Source organism: Phoca vitulina, unplaced genomic scaffold, assembly GCF_004348235.1.
Source record: "Phoca vitulina isolate PV1807 unplaced genomic scaffold, GSC_HSeal_1.0 scaffold47, whole genome shotgun sequence".
Lineage (NCBI taxonomy): Eukaryota > Metazoa > Chordata > Mammalia > Carnivora > Phocidae > Phoca > Phoca vitulina.
The window spans coordinates 6,423,154-6,447,824 of NW_022589750.1; positions in this window are offsets into that span (position 1 = coordinate 6,423,154).

A 24,671-nucleotide genomic window follows, 5' to 3' on the forward strand; every position below is an offset into this window, starting at 1 on the left:
ATAATTATAATAATATCATAATATATAATTATAATAATATAATAATCTATATATTTTTTTTTCTCATTGCTTTTCCATTCCACTCAGAAGACTTTCCTCCAACTGGCCAGTTATCTTTACTACTTGTCTCTATGTCGTGCAAGATGTAAAGTTTTCACGTTTCTTATTTCCTCTTATCTGTTGCACTGGGTAGGACATACAGTGTGCTGTTAGCAGTGCCAAGAACAGCAGTTGCTTTGCTCTAGATCTTCTGGGGGAAAATATTCAGTGTTTCGCCGTTCATTATGGTACTGTAGGGGCTTTACTTAGATGCTCTCTATCAGACCGAGGAAGATCCCTTCGACTCACGGTTTGCAGAAAGTTTATGTCATGAACCAGTGTTGGGTTTTGTCCCATGGTTTTCTGCATCAGTTGATGCAATTGCGAGATATTTGTTCTCTTTGAAGACTGCTCTTTTGGCGGAAGGTATTGATTGATTTTTGAATACTCAACGAGGCTTACGTTCCCAAGATGAACTCCACAAACACCTCAGAACACAAGGAAAAATTAAAATAATGGGATAAAGGTCATGGTTGCTTTTATTTGCCGTCAATCATTCTTGATGCCTTTAATTGCCTTGAAAAAGGCACGGAAGGTTTTGTGTGAGGTAGGAGGGCCTCAGTTTCCATGAGATGGATGGGCCTGGGGGTCAGAGCAGGAGGCACTTTCCTCTGCCTTGTGCCCAGGGGAAGAGACAAGAATGGAAGTGAGAGGAGCTGACATTCAAGAGGGGATGGGACCCAGAGCCGGAGGCCTTGCTGGACTTTTCCATTGTCTGGCTGAGCTGTTGCCTGCACATTCTGAGAATTCCAGATAGTCTCCTTAATTGCTCTTGCCATCCTTCCTTGCTCACTCCCTTTCCCTACCCTCAGAGGTATCATCCGACGAGTAAATCAAATCATATTGCTAAACCCCTCTTCCCACTCTATGCCCCGTTAGGCAGCGGTTCCTAAATCATTCATGGGCGCTGACCCGGGTTCTATGTTCATTTCTCAGGTGGTAGGTTTTTATCTTTTCATTGTCTGCATGGGTCTTATAAATTTGGGCTTTGCACATGTAATAATATGTCAGGCAAGGCAATCAACCTATAGGAGAATTTGGTTTTTATCCATCCAAGGCATCACACTGAAAGCAAACCTCCTCTCCACCTCCGTGGGTCAGCGAGCACAACCTTTCCCAATAGGGCACCCCGAGAGCCTCAGCACTTTATTCGAGGTCCTACTCCTGCCTCCCCTGCCTCCTCAGCGCAAAGAGGGGTACCTCCTTCTCCCACCTGGGTGTCAGAATCTGTGGCCCCTAAAATGTGCATATGGACCTGGGGTTTTGGGGGGACTCTTAACCACTTCAGCTTAAAATATTTTTCCTTGTTTGTTGGCACCTGGAGATTTCCTCTCTTCTTCTTTTTTTTAAATCAGTTCTGTGTATTAAATGTTAAAAAATAGTGTAGGCAGCATTTCTGTTGTTTCTATTAAAGGAACGGCCTTCGTATCTGTTTGGACCACGAAGTCACTAGAAGTAACTTTGGTGTTGCACTTCGATTCTTTTCTCCCTTCTGTGTGAGTCCGACCCCCCTCACAAGCTTCCCTGGGACTGACACTGTGCCTTATTGAACTTTGTAACCTTGGCACCTCATCCAGCACCCGCAAAGTGCTCCTGGGATCACTGAATGAAGGGCAGCGTGAGAGACAGCGTGAGTCCGTGCTCACCTCTAAAAGGGAAACCTTTTTTTGTTTTTTTGGTTTTTTTGAGCCACAGGAATGAAAAACATTACTGTTTATTTAACAGGAGACCGGGTCCGATCAGTGAACTCATACTGCTCACCATTGCTAATTGGTGGACCATATTACTAATCAAATGCACCAGCTTCATGAGCAACAAAAAGCCAAACAGTAAGCCCTCGCAGGACCCCATCATTTAAAATCTATGTTTGCAACCAAAGTCAGCCACACCTCCTTGGGCTGATCCTAAAATAACTCTTTTCTCAAAAAGTCACAGTATCCTGGCACTGAACAATAACACAATAGAGCCCCAGCCCAGAGCAGCTGTTTGCTTTTGTAGGAGCGAAAGCAACTCTCGTTTAATGAACACAAAGCTCCCCATAGGTTCAGGGGTTTTATTCAGCAGTTTTTCCTGAATCTCTCAAAGCTCATCTTATGAAATTTCAGCGAGACCCCATCCACCCCCCACCTCAGCCTGGACACCCACCTCAGCAGGCCGCTGCCCAGCTCTGACATCAGACAGACACACAGACAGAGGGAACTCCTCTCGGGCTGTGTGTCCCAGCAGCAGAGGTATTCTGGGCCCGCGCCCGCGCCCCTGTGCTGGAAACAGCGCCCGACCTCAAAGGCACTGTCCCTGCCTGATGGGACTTGGGTCCTGAGGTGGTCGCAGCAGCTGAGGCCCACAGGTCCTGCATACCCTCCATCTGAGGTGTGGCAAGCTTGTAACCACACTCTCCCCTGCAAGAATGAATGGGCAGGAAAGGGAAGCTGGAGGAGCAGGTGGTTGAGGGCCCAGGAGGACCTCCGGGCTAAGCAGGCCCTGAATAGACATACCAGGTCACCCACAACTGTAACCTCCGCATTCTAGCCCTCCCCTGCCAGTGACCCCAAAATGCCACTGTCCCAGTAGGGCAGTCGGCCAAAGGTTGTCACTGTCGAGGACCTGGTTTCCGCCTGGATCGGAGGCCTCCACCCACCTGAGCACCTGGGCCCATCCCCTCCGCTAAACCGGAGCTTATAAACAAGCGGTTCCTCTCTGGCAGATTTCAGTGCAAAAGATAGATGACACATGTTCCAGGAGTAAGGAAATCCCTCCTGCCACCTCAGTGGCCTGTGTGTTGAATGTTCTAGGCACAATGTCGAAATAATTTCAGTTGTGTGGCTTTTCCTCCCCAATCTCTAGACCTCTCTGAGTCCCGAGTTCATCAGACACATGAGGAACTTCACGCCTACTGAGCATCTGGGAGGGAGGGGACAATTTCTGCCAACAGGCAAGCTACCGCGGGACCTCTTAAATCTAATGGTTCATGATTCTGTGAGGAGCTGTGTCTTACGTTTGTATCCCCAGCGTCAGGTAGTGTGTGCTCAACAAATGCCCGAAACAGCGCTCTGCAAAGTGGAGTGTGCAGCGCTAAGGGGCTCCCGGGGCCAGTGGAGGCCCACAGCTGCCTCCATGGGCCCTCCACTCCGAAGAGGCTCATCCCTGCGCGTGGGGAGAAGGGTCTCCTCCTCTCTGCCCAGACAAGCCTACCAGCAGTGCTGGAGGGTGAAGCCCACTGCAGGAACCAGCCCCCCCACCCCGCCCCCAGCTCCCAGGAAGTATTCATTCATTCAGCACGTGTGAGCGCCCCAGGTGCGCTGGGCTCTGGGGCAGATAGTGTGGGTGGGGAGGGCCTATCCCGGCCGCCCTGAGCATCTCATCCCTCCCGGACCCTTAGCAGTTAGACCTGAAAGGCTGACTCGCACGTAGGCACGGCTCTCCAGGTGGGGCTCACAGCAAAGCCGGGTGGGTGAAGAACCCGCCCAACAGAAGCAGGAGGGACCCCAGTCAACACAGAGCCCCCTCTGACCTGCATCCCCACTGCCGAGTGCTCCGAGGTCCCCTGGGGTCGCTTATCAGTTTCCCCAAGGACCATTACCCAGAGGTGACACCTGACACCACTCTAAAAGCAAAACAAACACTCAAGTGCACCGGGCTCGTGAAAATATTCAGACGCCCACAAATGCAGAAGCAAACAAGACCCCAAACAAGGCAGGTTCTGAGTGCAGTTAGACGAACAGCAGGAGATTCCGTCCCTGTTCAGGCCCCGCCGATCCGTTATGAGAACAGAGCAAGTCCCCAAACCTCACAGAGTCTCATTTTCCTGCTCTGTGAAATGGGGGTGAGGGGAGAGCAGGGGATAATAGTTCCTGTCTCCGGTTGCCAAATAAAATGCAGGATGCCCAGTCCAACTTGCATTTCAAATACATTTGAATGATTTTATAAAAGCCTGCCCATGCAGTATCTGGTCCCTGCACAATTTTTACTTGCCAACTTTGGCAACCCCGGTGCTGCAGAAGTTGAGGTGATCAGTTACCAGGTAGATGATGCAGGGCCATCTCCGTAATGGCATTTGGGGCAAGGCTCACCTTGCGGCTCCTGGAGGCAGGGGTCGGACCTCCGCAGCCCCCCACGCCCGACGTAGGGGCAGATGGTCAGTGAACAGTATGTTGAATGGGGCAGAATGATGGAATGGTATTTAGGTGGCATTTCCAGACGAGCTGATGAGATGGGTGGCTGAGAAGCTCGCGGAGTGCCCGCAGCACGCGGGAGGGGCTCCGGGCTGTTCCCTGCCCGCCCCAGAAGCGGTGGGCCAGCACTACAAGGTTGAAGAGAAACCGGGAATAGCAGCAACACGGAGTCGGCGGGCTGTCAGAGCAGAGGTCTGAAAGCGAATTAGAGATTCCCTGACAATGTGACCATGCTCCTGATGCGACATTTGTCTCCAGATTATAAAAATAATGGACGTGCATTTGAAACATTGAAAACAATACAGAAAAAAGGAAGGTAAACAATAGAGAAAAATACTAAGAACCTTTTCATTCATAAGCTCACAACCCAGAGATAACCACAGTTAACGTCTAATTCTAGATTCATAGTATTTCTGATAAGTATATGTATAATATACATTATAATATATATAAAAGTATATGTATACTTAATATATATATTATACTTAATGTATACTTAATTATATAGTATATAGTATGCTTAGTATACTTAGTATGAGTATATATAATGTACTATATATAAGTATATATACACATATTCTTACACATATACTTATATATCTGATAAGTAATATGTATATATACTTATCAGAATTCTATGAATATATATACTACATATTATACTTAATATATATTATACTTAATGTATACTTAACTATATAGTATATGGTATACTTAGTATACTTAAGTATAATATATACTTCATTATATAATATATACTTCATTATAATATATTATACTTAATGTGTATATATATTGCATAATATATAAAATATTATACTTAAGTATATAAATAAGTATATTTATATATACTTAATGTATGTATAATATATATTATACTTAATGTATATATATTTAGAAAACAAAGTCCATATTATACTCTGTGTATAATTTTGTGTCTAGCTTTTTCAGATTATTTTATTGTGAGCATTACCTCATGTCCTTAAATATTCTCTGAGTACATAATTCCATTTCTGCCTATTATCAACTTTTGGATGGGTCATAATTTATCACACTGATCCCTAACCATTGGAAATTTAAGTTGTTTTTTGTTCCTTGGCATTATGAATGAATATATTTTCCACGTTGCAGGTATCAAACCCTTGCCTATCATAAATATTCTATTATTTCCAACATGGCATTGCCATGTACTTTTATAGTGGTTTTGATGTCTTTCATATATACCCAAACTAAATTTTTCATTGCTCCTTGCTTCAAATATTTTTACCTAAGAATTGCTTTGGTCTTACATACATGTATTTTCTTTTTGCTGTTACAATTTTATTTTTTCTTGTTCAAGTATTTGATCTATTTGGAATTTATCTGGTTGGTGTTATTTTGCTGTTCATGATATAAGTGATTTTTAAAACAGCCAAGTTTTCCAGTAATATTTACTAACGAATGTGTCATTTCTCCAATTACTTGAAAGTGACGTCTATCATATATATTGTGGTTGCTATCTGTTCCCTTCCATTGCTCTATCTTAGGAGACCACCACACTGCTTTGATTATTGGGATTTTATAAGCGTTTTATCTAAAAGTCTCCGCATCGCCCCTTTTAAATAAAATTGTCCATCCTTTTTCCTGTTATGTTTTTGGATAATCTCCAGAATCACTTTTCACATTACAAATTAGTATCATTGTGAAATTTATTGGAAATACTTTAAATCTACCTATTATCTGAGGAGGAATTGCATTTATAAAATAATGTCTCCTTCCAGGAATAAAGTTTATTTCCCTTTGGTTCCTTTCTCTAATGTATCTTGATAAAGTTTTGTAGTTTTAATTTTTTTTTTTTTGCAAAGATGCTGAATGTTTCTGTTTCATTGTATTCCTAGCTATTTTGTATATTTTTTCTTCACTTGAGTAGATTTCTTTTTTAAAAAGAACGTGCTGTTTGGCTTTTTGAAGTGTCCTAAAGAGTCACTGAGGCCTTTATGGTAGTGGTAGTTGGTGCTTATTTATTTTGTTTTAGCCAACTTTCTGTGTATCTTACGAGTTTGAATGGATTTTTAGTAGATTCTCTTGGTTTTCCAGGAATAAAATCATCTACCACCTGAAAATGACAACTTTATCTTATTGCTATCAATTACCCTGCTTTTTGCAGTTGTTTGTTTTATTGCTTTGGATAGAACTTCAAAATATAATATAATTGTGATAGCAGGTGTGTACCTGAGTCCAATGAAAACTCCTCTCATTCCACCATTGCATAGAATCTTCACCGGGTTAAAATATATCCTTTTTTCTCACGTTAAGAATCACCTTTTTTCGGGGCACCTGAGTGGCTCAGTCAGTTAAGCGTCGGCTTTCAGGTCAGGTCATGATCTCAGGGTCCTGGGATCGAGCCCCACGTTGGGCTCCCTGCTGCTCAGCAGAGGGGCCTGCTTCTCCCTCTGTTTGTGCTCTCTCTCTCTCTCTCTCTTTCTCAAATAAATAAATAAATAAAATCTTAAAAAAAAAAAAGAATCACCTTTTTTCAAATATTGATATTTTATCTAATACATTTTTTATGATGATGCTTCCATGATTTTTGTCCTCTGGGCTGTTCATGGAATATATTTTAATTTCCTAATATCAACACATTCTTTCATTCTCTAGAAAACAATGCAGCTTGGCCACGGAGCATGATGTGTTGACGTCATATCAGATTCAAATTCCTAATATTTTCTTTCTGGTTGGACAATGAGAAAGTAGTTGTTTTTTTTTTTCTCTTGTGCTGTGGTTATGATAGCTTTATAAAACTAATTAGGAAGCTTTGGATCTTCTTCTATCCTTTCAAACAGTTTATAGAGTAGGAGAATTATCTGTTCTTCAAAGTTGGAAAAAATTGTTCATGAAAACATTAGAGCCAGCGCCTTTTTTGGAGGTAAGCCTTTGACAACACTTTCAATTTCTTCCCTAGTTACGTTTTCTATTCAGGCTGTCTGCTTCATCCTGAGTCAATTTTGGTCATTTATATTTTCCAAGAAAATTACCCATTTCACTGAGATTTTCAAATTTATTAGCATAGAGCAACACATGATATTCTCTTTTAATGCTTTTAAACCCTCTCTCATCTACAGCATCATTCCTTTATAACTAATTTTGTACATTTATGTTTTCTGTCTTTTATTTTTAATTAGACTTGTGGAGTTTGTTTATATTTTTGAGTCAGTTATGATACTAATAAGGTCCAAATATCAGACTTTTTAAAATAATTTTTTAAATTTTCTTCTCTTTCCTAAAGAATTTTTGCTTCTTTCTTCATTATTTTTTTCCTTTCTGCTTTCCTAAAGCACATTTTGCTGTTCTTTTCACATATCTTAGTTGAGTGCTTAATTTTCTTATACTCATCCCTTCTTGATAACAATGCAAATATTTAAGACTATGCTGTTGCCCTGAGTGTAAGTGGGGCAGAATTAGATTTTCCCCTCATAAATACAGAGGCTATTTATATAGCATTTTGTCTTAATTTTATGAGATCGGGTTTGTTTTATTTAAACTGGCATTAATAGGGGTGCCTGTCTGGCTCAGCCTCTGGAACATGTGACTCTTGATCGCAGGGTTGTGAGTTCAAGCCCAACGTTGGTGTAGACATTACTTAATAAAAATTTTTTTTAATATAAATAAATAAATAAATTGGTATTAGTAGTTTATAGTTTTTTGTTGTCATTACAGTATGTTTAAATCATGCTCTTATAAAATTTCTGCTTTGGGCAATATACATCCTAAGGTTGATTTTGTAAATAAATATATGGTCAGTTTATATCAACATGTCATGGCATTTTAAAATAAAGCAGATTCCATTTTTTAGGGCTCAACTTTGGTATACGTGTATTATCCTCATTAGCTTTCATGCATAAATTCATTATGATCTTAATTATTTGTGACTTCCTGCATCTTATTAAAGAACCGAATGGCATACTAAAATATTGTGTTTCTGTTCATTTCTCCTTGTCTTTTTAGTTGGTGTCTTTTATGGAATTTGATATGATATCAGTTAGTCATTAGTGTTAGTTATATTTTTATGGTGAAGTGCACCTTTTGAGATATAGTGTGACATGTCCATTGTTTTTTCTGTGTAAATTATTGTCTCTCTCATTTTACTTCAATAGAAATGTTTTCACTCATCTTTTTTTGAGTGTCTGTTTATAGGTAAATCTTTTACTATCAATTTTACTTTTAACTTTTGTGAGTAATTTCAGTGAAGATGTATTATCTTTAAAGAAACAGACTAAGAATACCTACTTCTTACAGGTGTTTTAAGGATTAAATGGAATAGTACAATTTAAATGATTAACATAGTACTTGACACATAGAAAATGCTCATTAACTACCAAAGAACAGGGACTCCTGGGTGGTTCAGTCGCTTAAGTGTCTGCCTTCAGCTCAGGTCATGATCCCAGGGCACTGGGATGGAGTCCCGCACTAGCTCCTTGCTCTGTGGGGAGCCTGCTTCTTCCTCTCCCTCTGCCTGCTGTTCCCCCTGCTTGTGCTCTCTCTCTCTCTCTCTCTCTGACAAATAAATAAAATCTTTTAAAAAGAAACTACCAAAGAATAATAGTATTAAACAGCATGCTTTAAATTTTTTAAACAAAATTATAATTTAAGAATGTACTTAAGGGGCGCCTGGGTGGCTCTGTCGGTTAAGCATCCGGCTCTTGGTTTCAGCTCAGGTCGTGATCTCAGGGTCCTGAGATTGAACCCCATGTGGGGCTCTGCACTGAGCTTGGAGTCTGCTTGAGACTCTCTTTCCCTCTCCCTCTGCCCCTCCCGCTCATGCGTGCGTTCCCTCTCTCTCTCTCTCTCTCTCTCAAATAAATAAATAAATCTTTAAAAAAAGAAAAGAATTGTACTTAAGACAGTAGCCCATTTGCTTTTATCGCCAAGTGTCTTATTTGGGGCATTATTCTTGACATCTTGTTTCATCCTTTCTAGTTTTTGTATGCCCTTTGCTTTTTCCTTGTTTGTTCACTATTTCCTCACCGGTGAGTTAGGCACTGTGATAAGTGCTGAACACTATCGTGAGCTCAGGTGCACCTGGTCTGACCTCAGGGGGCTTACATTCTAAGCAGGCACACATGAATCAAAACAACCCTCAAATGATGTGTGTAATTACAACCACAGTAAGTGTTTGGAGGTGTGTTATAAAAGTAAAATTGCAACTACCACCTTGGATCCATATAAACGTTGGCAAAGCCCTTTCCATACCTGATGACAGATGAGGACAATTATGGAGGCCTAACAGGTGTCCCTCAATAGAATATGATTGAAGGGTAAATGGCTAATTCCTTCATAATCAACATTTCTTGCATGAAATTTGCCAGACAGCTCACACTGGAATCTCTCATACTGGGAAGACAGATAAATGTTGTTCTCTGATGGGATTCAACATTTCCAGGGGGGAGTTCAACAGAACACTCCATTCCTTAGGTAAAATATCCAAGGTCCCAGGCTGCAACTCCACCGCATTAGAGGGGAACAAACCCCCACGGAGTTATTAGGTATTTAATAACACGTATTGTGTATCTTCTATGTGCTGAGTACTGTGCTAAGCACTCTAGGTACAATGAAAATAAGGCATGGTTACCGCCTCAAGGAACCGCCAGCTCTAGGAAAGTCACCATAAGGAGGAGCATGGACAGCAGAGGACTCAGGAATTGGACATCATGTTGGGGGCAGTCAGAGCCCTCTCCAAATATTGGAATGCAGGAAAATGACAATATCTTTGTTTCCAGTCAAAGCTGTCTAAAAGATGGAATGAATTTCCTCGAGAGGAACGATGTTGTTTTCCCACCAGTTCTGTGGACTCTTCCTTCAACTTCTTTATCTCACCTGGTCCATCAATTCAAGATGGCCGATAGGCATGACTTTTTAAATTTTTTTACTATAGGAGTTTCCCAAGATTCAGAGAGGTACTGCAAAGATCATGATTATCCATGTACCCAATACCCAATTTGATTAAATGTCACCATTTTTGCAAATCTACCTGGGAACTCCTTAATTAAGAGGTAAAATTTTAAAGATCCAGTTGAAGCCACCTTTGTCCCCCTACTGATCCCCTTCCCCTTCCTCCAAGCTCAGAGTTTGCAAAGCAGCCATCAACTGAAGTTAATGTGGTCTTTGCCATCCATGTTCGTATATATTTACTGAATCATACACCTGATTTTTTCCCTAGAACTTTTACCCTAAGCCACTTTCTTGCTCACAACTCTTCTGTGGCTCCCCACTGCCTGTTCAATGGGTCCTCAAATCCCATCCATCTTCTGAATCTCCTTGAGAAGTTCAAAATTATATAAAGAGATTCTAGGGTTTTTCTTGGGGACTTTACAATTTTCTAAGGATTCTTGACCCTGGCTCTGTTGACACTTTGGGCAGCACAGTTTTTTGCTGGGGGGGCTGTCCTGTGTGTTGTAGAATGTTACCAGCATCCCTGGCCTCTACCCACTAGATGCCAACACCACCCACCCCCTCCCCAATGATAACAACCAAAAATGTCTCCGGGTATTGCTGTCATAACCTGTCTTAAAGTCTGTAGTTCTGATGCTCTGACCATCTGGGACCTTACCCATCCTGGAGGGACTGCTCCTCCCAGGTTAGTCAGTTCCTAGAGATAATAAACAACTCGCCCACAAGTGTGCTTTTCAATTCCAAACCAATCAAAGCAGAGCCCACACCCCAACCACCTCCTTTATGGAACTCCCACACTCCAGGCCACTCCCCACCTGCCCTAATCACTCCAGGGCCAGGTTCCAGACAACTAGGGACGACCCTCTGCCCCAGAGCCTGCTGAAATTATTCAACTAGCCAATCCTAAACCTGCTGACCCATTTTTTCCCATGGAGACCACAATAGAGGCTCATGTCCCGGTTCCCTCTGTCTCCTGACTGGCCCTAGTGCTGCCCTGTGTGGCCCTCCCATGCCTGGCGTGCCCCCTTCTCTTGGGAACTGTGAGTAATACACTATCTTTTCTATGGCAGTTGTTTTCTGACCAGTTGACCTCAAATTTTCTATTAATGCACTTTATTTGAAAGCAATTGCCAAGTGACTTTGGGTGCAAAACTGCCCCAGATTGAGAATGATTGGCTTAACCTGAAATATGGACGTCTGTTTTGTTTTTGTTTTTTTTTTTAATTATCTGGGTGAACTGAGATAAGCAAGATTAGGGAACCCTAACCTTTAGACTTCATGCACGAAGATTTGAGCCTAGCATTCAAGGCTCATATGATCTGACTCCACCCCCCGCCCCCCAGCACGAATTCCTTCTCCCCTCCTGCAGTACACTTTGCTGCGCTGGTCCTCTGGTTCTGCAACATGATCCTTGACCACATGCTGATCCCTCTCCCTTCTAAACCTTTGTTCCAAACGCAGACTCAGGCTTTTCTAAGGACCTCTCAGACTTCTAATCTCATACATATTTTTTAAAATAATAAATGTTTGTTTATTGAAGGAATTAATTCACCACTTCTTAGACACATCTGAAACTGCTAAAACACTCCTCTCATGCCAAACGCTTGACAACCCCTCATGCAAATATGAGGCAGTAATTGCAAATTTACTCTCATAACAAATGTCAAAGGACTCCTCACTGTTTAATTCTCTGTTTCTGTTGGTATTTGATTCCTGTCTCTCTTTCTCTCTTTTGAATTAGACGGAAGTCTTCCCAAGGTCAAAGACGAAGTCAATTTTTGCTTATCGTAATATCCACATTACTTCACACCGTATCTGACAGTAAACATTTGGTGAATAAACGAGTAATTGATTATTTCATTAACCAATTAATTAATTACTCTGGTATCTTGTCTTTTCAACTTGATGTCAGGCTCCTGCAGATTATTTGTTTCCATGTTTCCTTCCAGCCTTATGACTATAGTTATGTTTAAACAGCGCATATTGAAACAATAAATGATAACTATTATCTGAACTACATTAGTGTTATCACTTGTGCAGTCCAGAGACCGGGTGATGGATGCCAAGTACTCATTTGTTTTATTTTTAAAAACGGGCAGACTCCCTTTGAACCAAAAAAAAAAAAAAAAAAATTGCATTTGAAAATAAATATGATGTTATTTATGGCAATTATGTCATTGCTTATCCAGGAAGGACAGATTTCATTAAAACCGAGCACTGGTTCCTAAGACCAAAAACCACCCTTGCAACTGATAAATGTCACTGTTCTCAGGAGGCTTCCAAAAATTGGAAAGAATTAGCAGAGAGCGCTCTCTGCCATTTTTATTTCCATCCCGAATACCGAGATGCCCTAAGGGGAAAGAAACAAACTGTATTTTCCAATGTCGATGTTTTCCCACCTCAGCATCCTAATCTCTCACAGAGAAAAAAACACATGCTCTTAATGCTAGGGTTTTTGTTTTTTTTTTCTTTCGGAGTGGGAATTTGGTGCGTGCTCATGAAATCCTAACTTGACAGTTCGCTGTGAGAATGGCCAGCCCCTGCCGGGATCCTCCCAGACCCTGCACCACTCAGAGGGCGCTTCTGAGGGTCAAGGGCAGGTGTAGTCAACAGGTTTATTCCCCAAAACCTTCTCACTGTGCTTTCCACTGTCACTATTCCAATGCAGTTAAGATCTCATTGTGTCCCCAATTTGGGATTTAGTCTGCATCTGAAGGGCTTGACTACCTACAATAAAATGCCGATTTGTGAAGGTAGACTACAGACATGGTAGACTGAGTCAGATCTCCTCTCTCAGAGAATAACTACAAGGCACCCTGACAGCTCTTGAGTGTCAAGGGGATTTTTGTATAATAACTGCCAGGGCCGAGATCCCAAGAAAACTCTCTGTTCTTTTGGAGATGTACAAGCCTTCGAACTTCCTGGAGAAAATAAATCTGCACTTCAAAATTTATACTCCAAGGTTGGAAAACAAAAGCGCGCTCGCCGTTTCTCAAAGCAGAATGGATGTGTTTGAAATGGTTCCGGAGGCAATTGTTATTCTAAGAGCAGAATGCCCCAGAGAGCAAGACTCCCCTCGAGTCCACGTGGGGCTCCTTGCTCTGTCCTTCTCTCCTGCCTCTTGCTCCACGGCCCCTCCATCCTCACCTCCACCCCCAGTGGCTCTTCCCTTCTCATCCCCTGATGCCATCCTATCTCCTTACCTCCTGTCCCTGTCTCTCTCCCTTTCTCCCCTTTGCCCTCTCTCTCTCTCTCCTCTTTTCTGAGCCCTGCCATGAATGCTTTTCCTCCTTCCTAACTTAGAGCTGCTTGCATCCCTGTTTCCATGTGAATCTGCCATCGATCCCTATACAATTAGATGTACTGAGAACAGGTGCAGAGGCACCTCAGAGCCAAAGTCAGAGGAATCCAAGACCCCTGTCTCTTGTCACGATATTTGAGCCTTCTTCAATGTTAACAATGGCTGCTTAGACACCTGGGAATGGATGTACCATATTTGGGGAAGTGTTCTGATAACGGGACTTCCCAGGCTTTGGAGTCCAAGATGCAACCACCCCACCAACCCGCTGGTCTCCAGTTAACTCATACACACGCTGCAATGGGAATTGGTTTCTCCAGAGAATGCAGGAGGCAAATTGCGTGCCTGCAAAGAGATTCTCTAGTTGGGGTATCTGGGTGGCTCATTTGGTTAAGCGTCTGCCTTCAGCTTAGGTTATGATCCCAGGGTCCTAGGATCAAGCCCCGCATCGGGCTTCTTGCTCAGTGGGGAGTCTGCTTCTCCCACTTCCTCTCTCTCGACCCCTCCCCCCATTCGTGTTCCCTCTCTCTCTCTCTGTCTGTCTCAAATAAATAAATAAAATCTTTAAAAAGAGAGAGAGAGGCTCTAGTAGTGGAGCAGAAATGGCAGCCCAAGCACCTTGTTTGGTTTAAGAACCAATGAGTTAAGGACGCCTGGGTGGCTCAGTCAGTTAAGCATCTGCCTTCGGCTCAGGTCATGATCCTGGGGTCCTGGGATTGAGTCCTGTGTCGGGCTCCTTGCTCAGCGGGGAGTCTGCTTCTCCCTCTGACCCTCCCCCTCTCGTGCTTTTTCTCTCTCACACTCTCTCTCTCAAATAAATGAACAAAATCTTAAAAAAAAAAAAACCAATGAGTTAAATGGAGAAAGAGTGAGCAGAAAGAGCCAGAAGTAGGGGTTCAAGCCCAGGCTTTCCCAGCCAAGAGGAAGTGAGCCACAGCACCCAGACACTCCACCAATGAATGAAGCCCTGTTTTCCCAAGGCATGGCCATAGTCCTGTCCTGTCCTCATCTCTTTATGACACAACTCAAGTCCTAGAAGCCCATAGATGTTTTGAAGAGGACAAGAGTCTCAGCATCTTTGCTAGCCCTTATCAGCATCCTTCCCTGCTGACCAACCACACGCTGGAGAGGCAGGACCTCTCTGTCTGGTTAAGACGACTGATGCCTACAACACAGGAACAAGAGGGAATTCACTAATCCTGTAGATTAAAAAAAAAAAATCATGGCTCTAGGTCATACCAGACTCTATAAAGGATCATTTCCCTTTCTCTTTGCTTGCCCCTGTTCTCTTTTGTGTACTTCCATACCCAGATTTATGGGTCAAAGGCAGTCCTCTGTTTTTCTGGTCAAAAAATGCAACTGAAACCAGAGTCCCTTCAACAGAATCTGATCATTTTTTCTTATGGAAATAAGAAAAAAAGATGCCTAGGGATTCTGGTTTGCACGTAATTTGGAATCATGAAGGTCACAGAATGCAGTGCTAGGTAGGATACATATGCCTGTTCTTAGGGACACATTTTGAAGCATTTTAAAGATAGCTCACATCCAAAGATCTGTTTATGAAAATCTCATAAATGAACATATGTATACATGTGTTGTGATGGCAGATCACTTAATAAAACAGCTTGGAGGTATAATTGAAATATAATAAACTGTCAATATTTCAAGTGTACAATAGAATAAGTTTTGACATGTGTATACAATGTAAAAACATCATAATGAAGAGAATGAACATATCCATCACCCGTAAAGTTTTTGCTTTGTTGTTGTTTTTTTTTTTTTTTTAGAGACTTTATTTTTGAGAGCAACCAAAATGGAGCAGAAGATACAGAGCTTTTTCTTATACCCTCTATCAGCACACATGCACAGCCTCCCCCATGATCAATATTCCCCACCAGAGTAGTACATTTGTTACAATGATTAATCTACATCGACACATTATTATCTTCCAAAGACCATAGTTTGCCTTAGGGTTCACTCTTGGTGGTGTAGATTTAATGGATTTGGACAAATGTCTGATGACATGTATCCACCGTTATGGTATCATACAGAGTAGTTTCACTGAACTAAAAATCCTCCATATGTGTGAATAGATGGAGCACAGATCACTTTAAAAAAAAAATTTGTTTCATTTTGATTTCACAAAGTGGGCACCAATATCATTGGGTAGAATGTAAACATCTAAAAGAGAAGATCTGAATCCAAATCTGTTTCTTTCTGAGGTTCACTAGTGATTCATGAGCTCCTCCCTTGCTCTCTTGCTCTCTTAAAAAAGCTTTTACTTTCTAACATATAGTTAGAACATACAGTTTTAGTTCTGTTTTGTTTTACTAGCAGCACATTGCATAATGTGGGAGAAATACCATTATTTTCAAAATAATCTATTTTATATCTGTAGACTATAATCAACAGTTAGAATATTTGTTGGCAGTATGAATTCAAGCATTTTCCTCTTTCAGGTCAATGCAATTCCTTTTACCTCAGTTTTAGATGCTTTTCTTCCCCACTCTTTGCCTAGATACACTTTTCTTATCTTTTAGATCTTAAATAAAATGTAATGTCCTCCTTGCAACCACCCCTGACTTAACTACCTCTCTGTTATTCTATCTTATAGCATTGTACTCTTCCCCTCTAGGTTTGTGCTGCCCAATAAGTAGCCACTAGCTGCAGGTGGGTATTTACATTTAAATGAATTAAATTTAAATAAAATTTAACATTCAGCCCCTCAACACATTCCCCACCTTTAAAGTGCTCGATGACCACATGTAGCCAGTGGCCACTCTATTAAACAGTGAGGGTAGAGAACATTTCCATCATCACAGAAGTTTCCAATGAGAGTACTAAATCTAGATCACTCATAATTTCTAATTTTATATTAATTGCCCAGAATTTTTTAATTGGTCATCTGATGTTTGTCTACCTCTGGGCTGTATACTGTATGAGTGCAAGAATTGCAAAATATTGGCCAGTGCTTTGGCCTCCAGTAGGAGCTCAATATTTTTTGAATGAAAGAACGCAGGAGTCAAAAAGACTGTGCTGGAGTGTATGAGTGCAGGGCACAGTGTTTGGGCACTGAGAAGAGCCTGAAGTCCTGTTTCATATGCTAGATTGTGGCAGGAAACCTGGGGCTGAGACATATTACACAGATGCATTATCTTGGTAGAAAGCCGGTGGCCCGGATGGCAAGGTGAGAGAGGTAGCAATCACCATTAAGTGAAATGAAATACACCTTAAATCTCTTCCCAAATTTATCACACACACACACACACGTGAAATATGCGGTCATTCTTGGTGGGAGGGAAGAAAATGAGCTCGTAGCAGAGACCCACTCTGGAGTTGGGGGGAAAGTGCTTCATGCCCTGTAAAATGTCCTATACTCCTCATCCAATTTTTTAGCAAATGCTTGATCCAGAAAAAAAAACTGCCCCCATTTGAAGACACCTAATAATCAGAAATAAACAGAGAAGGATGAAACATACGGATGAAACATACCAAACCAAAACCAATAGAGAATGTACATCAGAAGATTTACTTTGCAAAGCAGAACAGTACAAACATCTAGCCACAGAGGCAAAGAATTTTTTAATGGTGTTGGTGCAACTCAGAACTCAAAGAAGAAATAGAGGGATGGAACAAGACATGATAACACAACAGAAAGAAATAATGGGAGCTGAACGACCTCTGGGGAAATTGTGGAAGAGGAAAAAAAATCATTTCAAAACCTAAAGCACATGGGAATGAACAAAAATTAAAATTAATATTGCTGAGAGAGAGAGACATGGAGGACAGGCTTAGGAAAAAAATGAGCAAAATATGTGAAAAGGAGCAAAAGTTATAGAGAAAATGAGACACAGTGGATAAGCATGGGTGTGATTGGTGAACCCCCAAGAGGAAACTAAACAAATGAAGTAGATACAAAGTATTCAAATATACAAGAGAAGAAACATTTCATAAAACAAAGGTGGGGTATGTCTTATGAAAGAGCCCACTGTGTCCCACAAAATATTGACATGGAAGATCAAGTAAAACATATACGTTAAATTTGCTGGTCTTTAGTGATTGCAGATTGTATCCCTACAACACCCAGCTCTTGATAGCTCCCTGCTGCCCTCCCTCATAAAAAAAATTAATAATAATAAGACCCAAATTTAAAGAATTTTGAAAAAATTCAAACTGAGTTCAAAATTCTCTTAAGCAACATATGTCTACATCCCCTCAGATAAGAAATGAGACCAAATGTTTTTTAGACCAAGACAGACATGTTCAAATATGCAAAAATAAAATAAACATAGGCTCTATAAACCCTTCTGGAAAAAAACCAAGTATTTGATAACCTACTGGAGATTTCCAAGAGATGAATGGGAAAGATGTAATAAAAAGACAAGAAAGTGCTCATTAAATCAACTTAAACAAAAACTTGGAAAATTACCACCACGGGGGAAAAAACCCCACAAATATTTAGTAATGTTGAAAAACTAGAAAGCCTAATAAAATGTTGCACTTGGAGGGTACTCTTTTGTAACATGAATTATTAGAATAAAAACATAATTATAGTTGCAATAGATGGTAGTAGGCACTCAATTCGGTACAAGTAAAATGTATTGGCTTGACATTGGAGTAATTGAGTCTTTAATTTACAAAACAATAAATGATGAAGGAAATCAGTAAAAACAATGCTAATAATGCATGGATCATCACTACTGTGAGCCGGCAGATCTTGGACCTAGGAAGAGGAGGACTTATGATACCCTGTATCCATTGTGCCCCGGAGAGCTTGGTTGCAGAGTGGTTCTCCGTGCAGATGTGGGATAAAAACCTACAACCTGAGAAATGAACATAGAACCCGGGTCAGCGCCCATGAATGATTTAGGAACCGCTGCCTAACGGGGCATAGAGTGGGAAGAGGGGTTTAGCAATATGATTTGATTTACTCGTCGGATGATACCTCTGAGGGTAGGGACAGGGAGGGAGCAAGGAAGGATGGCAAGAGCAATTAAGGAGACTATCTGGAATTCTCAGAATGTGCAGGCAACAGCTCAGCCAGACAATGGAAAAGTCCAGCAAGGCCTCCGGCTCTGGGTCCCATCCCCTCTTGAACGTCAGCTCCTCTCACTTCCATTCTTGTCTCTTCCCCTGGGCACAAGGCAGAGGAAAGTGCCTCCTGCTCTGACCCCCAGGCCCATCCATCTCGTGGAAACTGAGGCCCTCCTACCTCACACAAAACCTCCCGTGCCTTTTTCAAGGCAATTAAAGGCATCAAGAATGATTGATGGCAAATAAAAGCAGGATTTCTTGTGTATCAGCAGTCCTGTACGTGACATGGAAATATCTTGTGGCTTAGCTCTGTAACTGACAAAACCAGCTAGAGGCGAGCAGGAGAGAAGCTTAGGAACACGTCATTTCTTTGATTTCCTCACCATTTATAGAATCAATAGTTACTGCCCGCAGGTGATAAAGAAATAAAGACTTATGTACACAGTTAAGTGACCGTGTAAACATTCATATCTGTCAAATGGGAAATGGCCACAACAAAATGAACACATACTGTTCATAAGGGAGGGGGAGGAAGGATTTATAAGATGACATCTTCTCAGCCAGGCTTTCCCTGAGAGCTCTCCCCAGAATAAATAGCACCCCTTCTACCCATCACCAGGCTCCTGATTCCTGTTACTCTATTGTTCGCCCAGCACTTATCACCGCTGATTACATATGCACCTGTTGCTGTTATTGTTACTATGGTTATTATCTGCCTCTCCTAACTAGAAGTTTGTCTCATGAGGGTAGGAACCCCATCTTGTTCACTGCTCTAATTCCAGCATCTAAAATTGCTCTTGGTATATAGTAAATGCTCAACAAATATTTTTTAATGTGCAAATGAAAATAGAAAATGTAATACAAAATGGAATCGCAGGAATGAAACCAAACATGTCAATAAAAGTGAACAAAAGTAACTCATTTATTAAAAGGAAAAAAATCTCAAATTGGTTCAAAAACAGAAACCCGATAAAATATAGTGGTTTAAAAAATACAGGCTCTAAAGGAAAAATGTACATTTGATTTCCAAATCAAGGATCCACCAATTGTCTAGCTTAGGTACATTAATCCATCCCTTTTCAACACGCATTTCCCCCTCTTCTTAGAGGATTATTTTGAGGCTGTAAACAGAAAATCCATGTAAATTATGACTTTGAAGAGTGCCTGGTACATGGTGCCCAGACCAACTGCCAATCAGGGAATAGTACAGGCGGAGGTGGCCTTGGTTGTAACAGGGTAATATTAGCGATCACCCAAAACCAAATGACTCAGAAGGACAGCAACGGAAAAGATTGATGTCCTGAGAGCCTAAAAGACGGGGCTTATGTGGGCTGCAGAGTGGGAGAAGTGATATTTAAGCTGAGACCCAAAGGACGCATAGGAACTAATCAGGTGAAGAGCAGGCGGTGAGCGGAAGGTAGAAACCCAGTTGTGCATGGCGGGGGGGAGGGGAAGAACCGCATTCTAGGCAGCGGCAGCAGGTGTGAACACATCGTAAAACAGGGAAACGCCAAGAAACGCAACCTCGGAGAAAGCGATCACAGCTTCGCTGTAGCAGACACTTGAATTAACAGACACTGTAAAAGGAATTTTTGCTCTTCGTTCATTCAGTTCACTTAACAAATACTTATCCAAGCTCTTATGAGCCAAGTACTAAGTCAGGTGCAAGGGACAGAGTCTAGATAGAGCCCTTCGCCTCATGGAGCTTAGACGATCACACCACTTAAAAAGATGCAACGGTATTCTAGGTAGCAAGTGACACATCAACAGTTAAGAAGAGGTTTTAAAATGAGAATTACTGGGGCACCTGGGTGGCTTGGTTAGTTAAGCATCCCACTCTTGGTTTTGGCTCAGGTCATGATTTCAGGATCCTGGGATCAATCCCCAAGATGGGTTCTATGCTCAGTGAAAGGTCTGCTTGTCCCTCTCCCCACCCGCATTCTCTCCCTCTCTCTCTCTCTCAAATAAATAAATAAAATCTTAAAAATAGAATTACTAAATTTATCTATCATTTGGATGTGGGGGTTGAGGGAGAGGGATCATTCCCCTGTGAGGGATAGGGCAGCTGGATAGATGGTGGTGATGTATCCCAAGTTAGTGATCACAGAAGGCATCTGTTGGAGTGGGAGGAAACATCCAGAGATGTCGTTAACATCTAGCTGATGCTTGAAGCCAATGGAACAGAGAAGATTTTCAGAGTAGGGTTAGCAACTTATCCTACTTTGGGATTTTCTCAATTTTAGCACTGTTCTATGTGATGGGAATGCCTTCAGGCCTGGACAAACTGACATACTGTGAGACAGTATGAATACGAGGAACACCTAAGGCAGATTCTTGAGGAAGACAACACGTTGTGGGCAGGAAGGAGGAGAGCTGTCAGATGATACTAAGAAAAAAAGCCATGAGGATAGAAGGCAAGTCAGAGGAGCATGAATCCAGAAACAAGGGAAAGAGGTGTTTCCAGAAGGAGAGAATGAGTGGTCAACAGAGGCAAATGGTGCCGCCAAGTCAGGTAGGACACAGGTGGAAAATGCCCATCAATGTGAGATTGGAAAAGAGCTGAAATCAGAGTCCTTGGTGTTTATGCCTCCAAGCCAAGAACCAACGAGGAGTGGAGAGCTCACCCAGACGCAGGAGGCTGACACATCAGGAAATGGTCCGGACCTATCCTTGGTGTAGTGACCAGTTGGAGGAGATAACATGGCCACTTCTCACACAGCAGAGAAGAGATGGGGCAGATCAGGTTTCTAAACCTACACTTCTCTCCACACCTCCTCCGGCTACTGGATTGCAGAATTCAAAAGGAGTCCATTGAACACACAAGAGCAATCAAAAGTGACCCTCCCTAATTGTACAAATGTAAGATATAAATAACATTCTCTCATTCAAAGATAAATACAGAAAAAATAGCCAGTTTGGGGCCTATGAAGGATTTCTAAACACAAAAATGTACGATAAAAAAAAGCAGAAAATTTTAGTAAACATCAGATTTTTTTCTCAATAACATTCAAGAAAACCCTGATTATGTAAATAGATGAAGAATAAAGAACGTAGAATTTCAAAGATTTATTTTATTTATTTTGAGAGAGAGAGCACATGTGCACATGCGTGCATGCATGCATGGAGTGTTGGGGAGGGGTAGAGGGAGGGAGAGAATCTCAAGCAGACTCCCTACTGAGTGCAGAACCCAACTCGGCGCTTGATCTCACAACCCTGAGATCATGACCTGACCTGAAACCAAGAGTCCGACACTCAACTGACTAAGCCACCCAGGTGCCCCAAGAACCTAGAAATTCAATAGCAAGTTTAAAATTTTATTATGAGCTCTATTGATTGGTAGAGGCTAGTTAGTGAAAAATGCAAGAAAAAAATCCTCCATATTTAAATGACTAAATATAATGGAATTTTGTTGTTTGATCATGGAACAGAGTCATGCATGCACTTCCAAGCAGTGACTCAAGGACCCAGGCCTTTTCCATTTCGTGGTTATAAGGATAGGAGTTATCCTTTTTCCCTCCAAATAATCAGTAATTGGAATACAATACCAATGAAATCTGCTGTGATTTTTGGACATTGACAAAGTAATTCTAATGCTCATTTCAAAGAAATACAATTTTGAAAATATCATCTGAAAAAAAATGTCAATGGCTGGGTACTTGACCTCTAGAAATTAAAATAACACTGCAATGATTTTTTCACCTTATTTTATTTTTTTAAACTTTTTATTTTGAAATAATTATAAATTTACTGAAAGTTGAAAGAGTACAGAGAGGTGCCATGAACATTTCACCCAGTTTTTCCCAATGCCAAAGCCAGGAATTTGACACTGTACAATGTGTGTGTACGTAAATCTATGTCATTTTGCCACATGTGTAGGTTTGTGTAACCACCACAGCAATCAAGACACAAAACATTTCATCATTACAAAGATACCCCTTGTGTTCGTCCTTTACAACCACCCTCACCTTCTCTCTCTCTCCCTCATCTGTAATACCTTACAGAAATCAAATTATACATTATGTGACCTTTAGAGATTGGCATTTTTCACTCAGGATGGTGCCCTTGAAACCCATCCAAGTTGCTGCATGTTATAATAGTTGGTTACTTTTTCTTGCTGAGTAGTATTCCATGCTATGGATGTACAGAGTTTATTTACATGCACCCACCGGACGAAATTTGGTCATTTCCAGGCGTCAGTAATTACAAATAAAGCAGCTCTGAACAATCATGTACAGGTTGTTGTGTGTGTGTGTGTGTGTGTGTGTGTGTGTGTTTGTGTGTGTGTGTGTGAACATAGGTTTTCATTTCTCTGGGATAAATGCCAAAGATGCACTCATTGGGTAGTATGGTAGTTGCATGTTTACATTTTTAAGGAACTACTTTCCAGAATGGGTGTACCATTTGAAATTCCCACCAGCAATCTGTGAGAGATCTAGTTTCCTTGCATCCTCTCCAGCACTTGGTTTGTCACTATTTTTTATTTTAGCAGTTGTAATTGGCATATAGTGATATCTCATCTTGGTCTTAATTTGCAATTCCCTAATGGCTAGTGATGTTGAAAATACTTTCATGGGCTTATTTTCCAACCACATGTTCACTTTGGCAGAATATTTTTTCATGTCTTTGTTCATTTTCCATTCGGATTGTTCTTTGTTTTGTTCTTTTACTGTTGAGTTTCAAGAGTTCTTTATGTATTCTAGATACTAATCCTTTGATGGATATGTGGTTTGCAAATGTTTTCTCCCAGTCCACAGCTTGTCTTTTTATCCTCCAAAAAGGGTCTTTTGCAGAGCAAAAGTTTTTAATTTTGATGAATTCCAATTTATCCATTTTTCTTTTTATGGATTGTGCTTTTTGTGTCATACTAAGAACCCTTTACCAAGCCCTAAGTCTTCTTTTTATAGGTAAAGTGCAGGCTTAATTCTTGTCTTGAGACTTTTCCTCTTTTCTAAAGTATGCATCCAAGTGCTCTTAAGTTTCTCTCTTGGAACTGCTTTCTCTGCGTCCCACAAATTTTGATATGATGTACTTTCATTTTCATTTAGTTCAATGTAAATTTTTGTTTTCCCCGAGACTTCTTTGACCCATGGGTTACTTAGAAGAGCATGTCCATTAGGCTCCAAGAGTTTGGAGATTTTCCTGTTATCTTTCTGTTCTTGATCTCTGATTTGAGTCCACTATAGTTGGAGAACAGATTCTGGATAATTTCAGTTCTTTTCAATTTGCATTATTGCCCAGGGTCGAGTCTATCTTGGTGTATGTTCTATTGTCACTTGCAAAGAATGCGTATTCCACTGTTGTTGGGTGGAATGTTCCATAAATCTCAGCTCGATCCTGCTGGCTGATGGTGTAGTTAAGCTCTTCTGTATCCTTGTTGATATTCTGTTTTTTCAGTTTTGAGGGAGAAAGGCATTAAAGTCTCCTACTGTACTTGTGGATTTGTTTCTTTCTCCTTTCTTTTCTCTGTGTTTGCTTCACATATTTTCCATTTCTGGTACTTGGTCCCTACATATTTAGGATCCTGCTATCTTCTTGGTGGGTTGGCCTTTCCATCATTATGTAATTTACTCTGTGCCTGGCAATTTTGTTGTTGTTGTTCTGAAGTCTACTTTATCTGGTATTAACGAGCTCCTCCTGCTTTCTTTGGATTCACATTGCATGGTAAATCTTTTCCCATCCTTTTACTTTCAACCCGAACACATCAGATTTGAAGTGAGTTTCTTATACACACCACAGAATTGGGTTTTTTGTTGTTCTTGTTATTGTTTTGCTTGTTTATTTTTGTTTTAATCTACACTGTCTTAGTTATGTATTTAGATCATTTACATTTAACATAATTTTAACTACTGATATGTTAAGGCTTGAGTCTGCTGTTTCATTTTTATGTTTTATGTTTATCCATGTTTCTCCCTGTGAAGTACTTGAACATTTTTTTAGAATTCCATTTTGATTTGTCTATAGTAATTTTTTAAGATTATATTTATTTATTTGAGAGAGAGAGAGAGAAACACATGAGCCAAGGGAGGGGCAGAGAAGCAGACTCCCCGTTGAGCAGGGAGCCCGAAGTAGGACTCAGTCCCAGGACCCTGGGATCATGACCTGAGCTGAAGGCAGACACTTAACCAACTGAGCCACCCAGG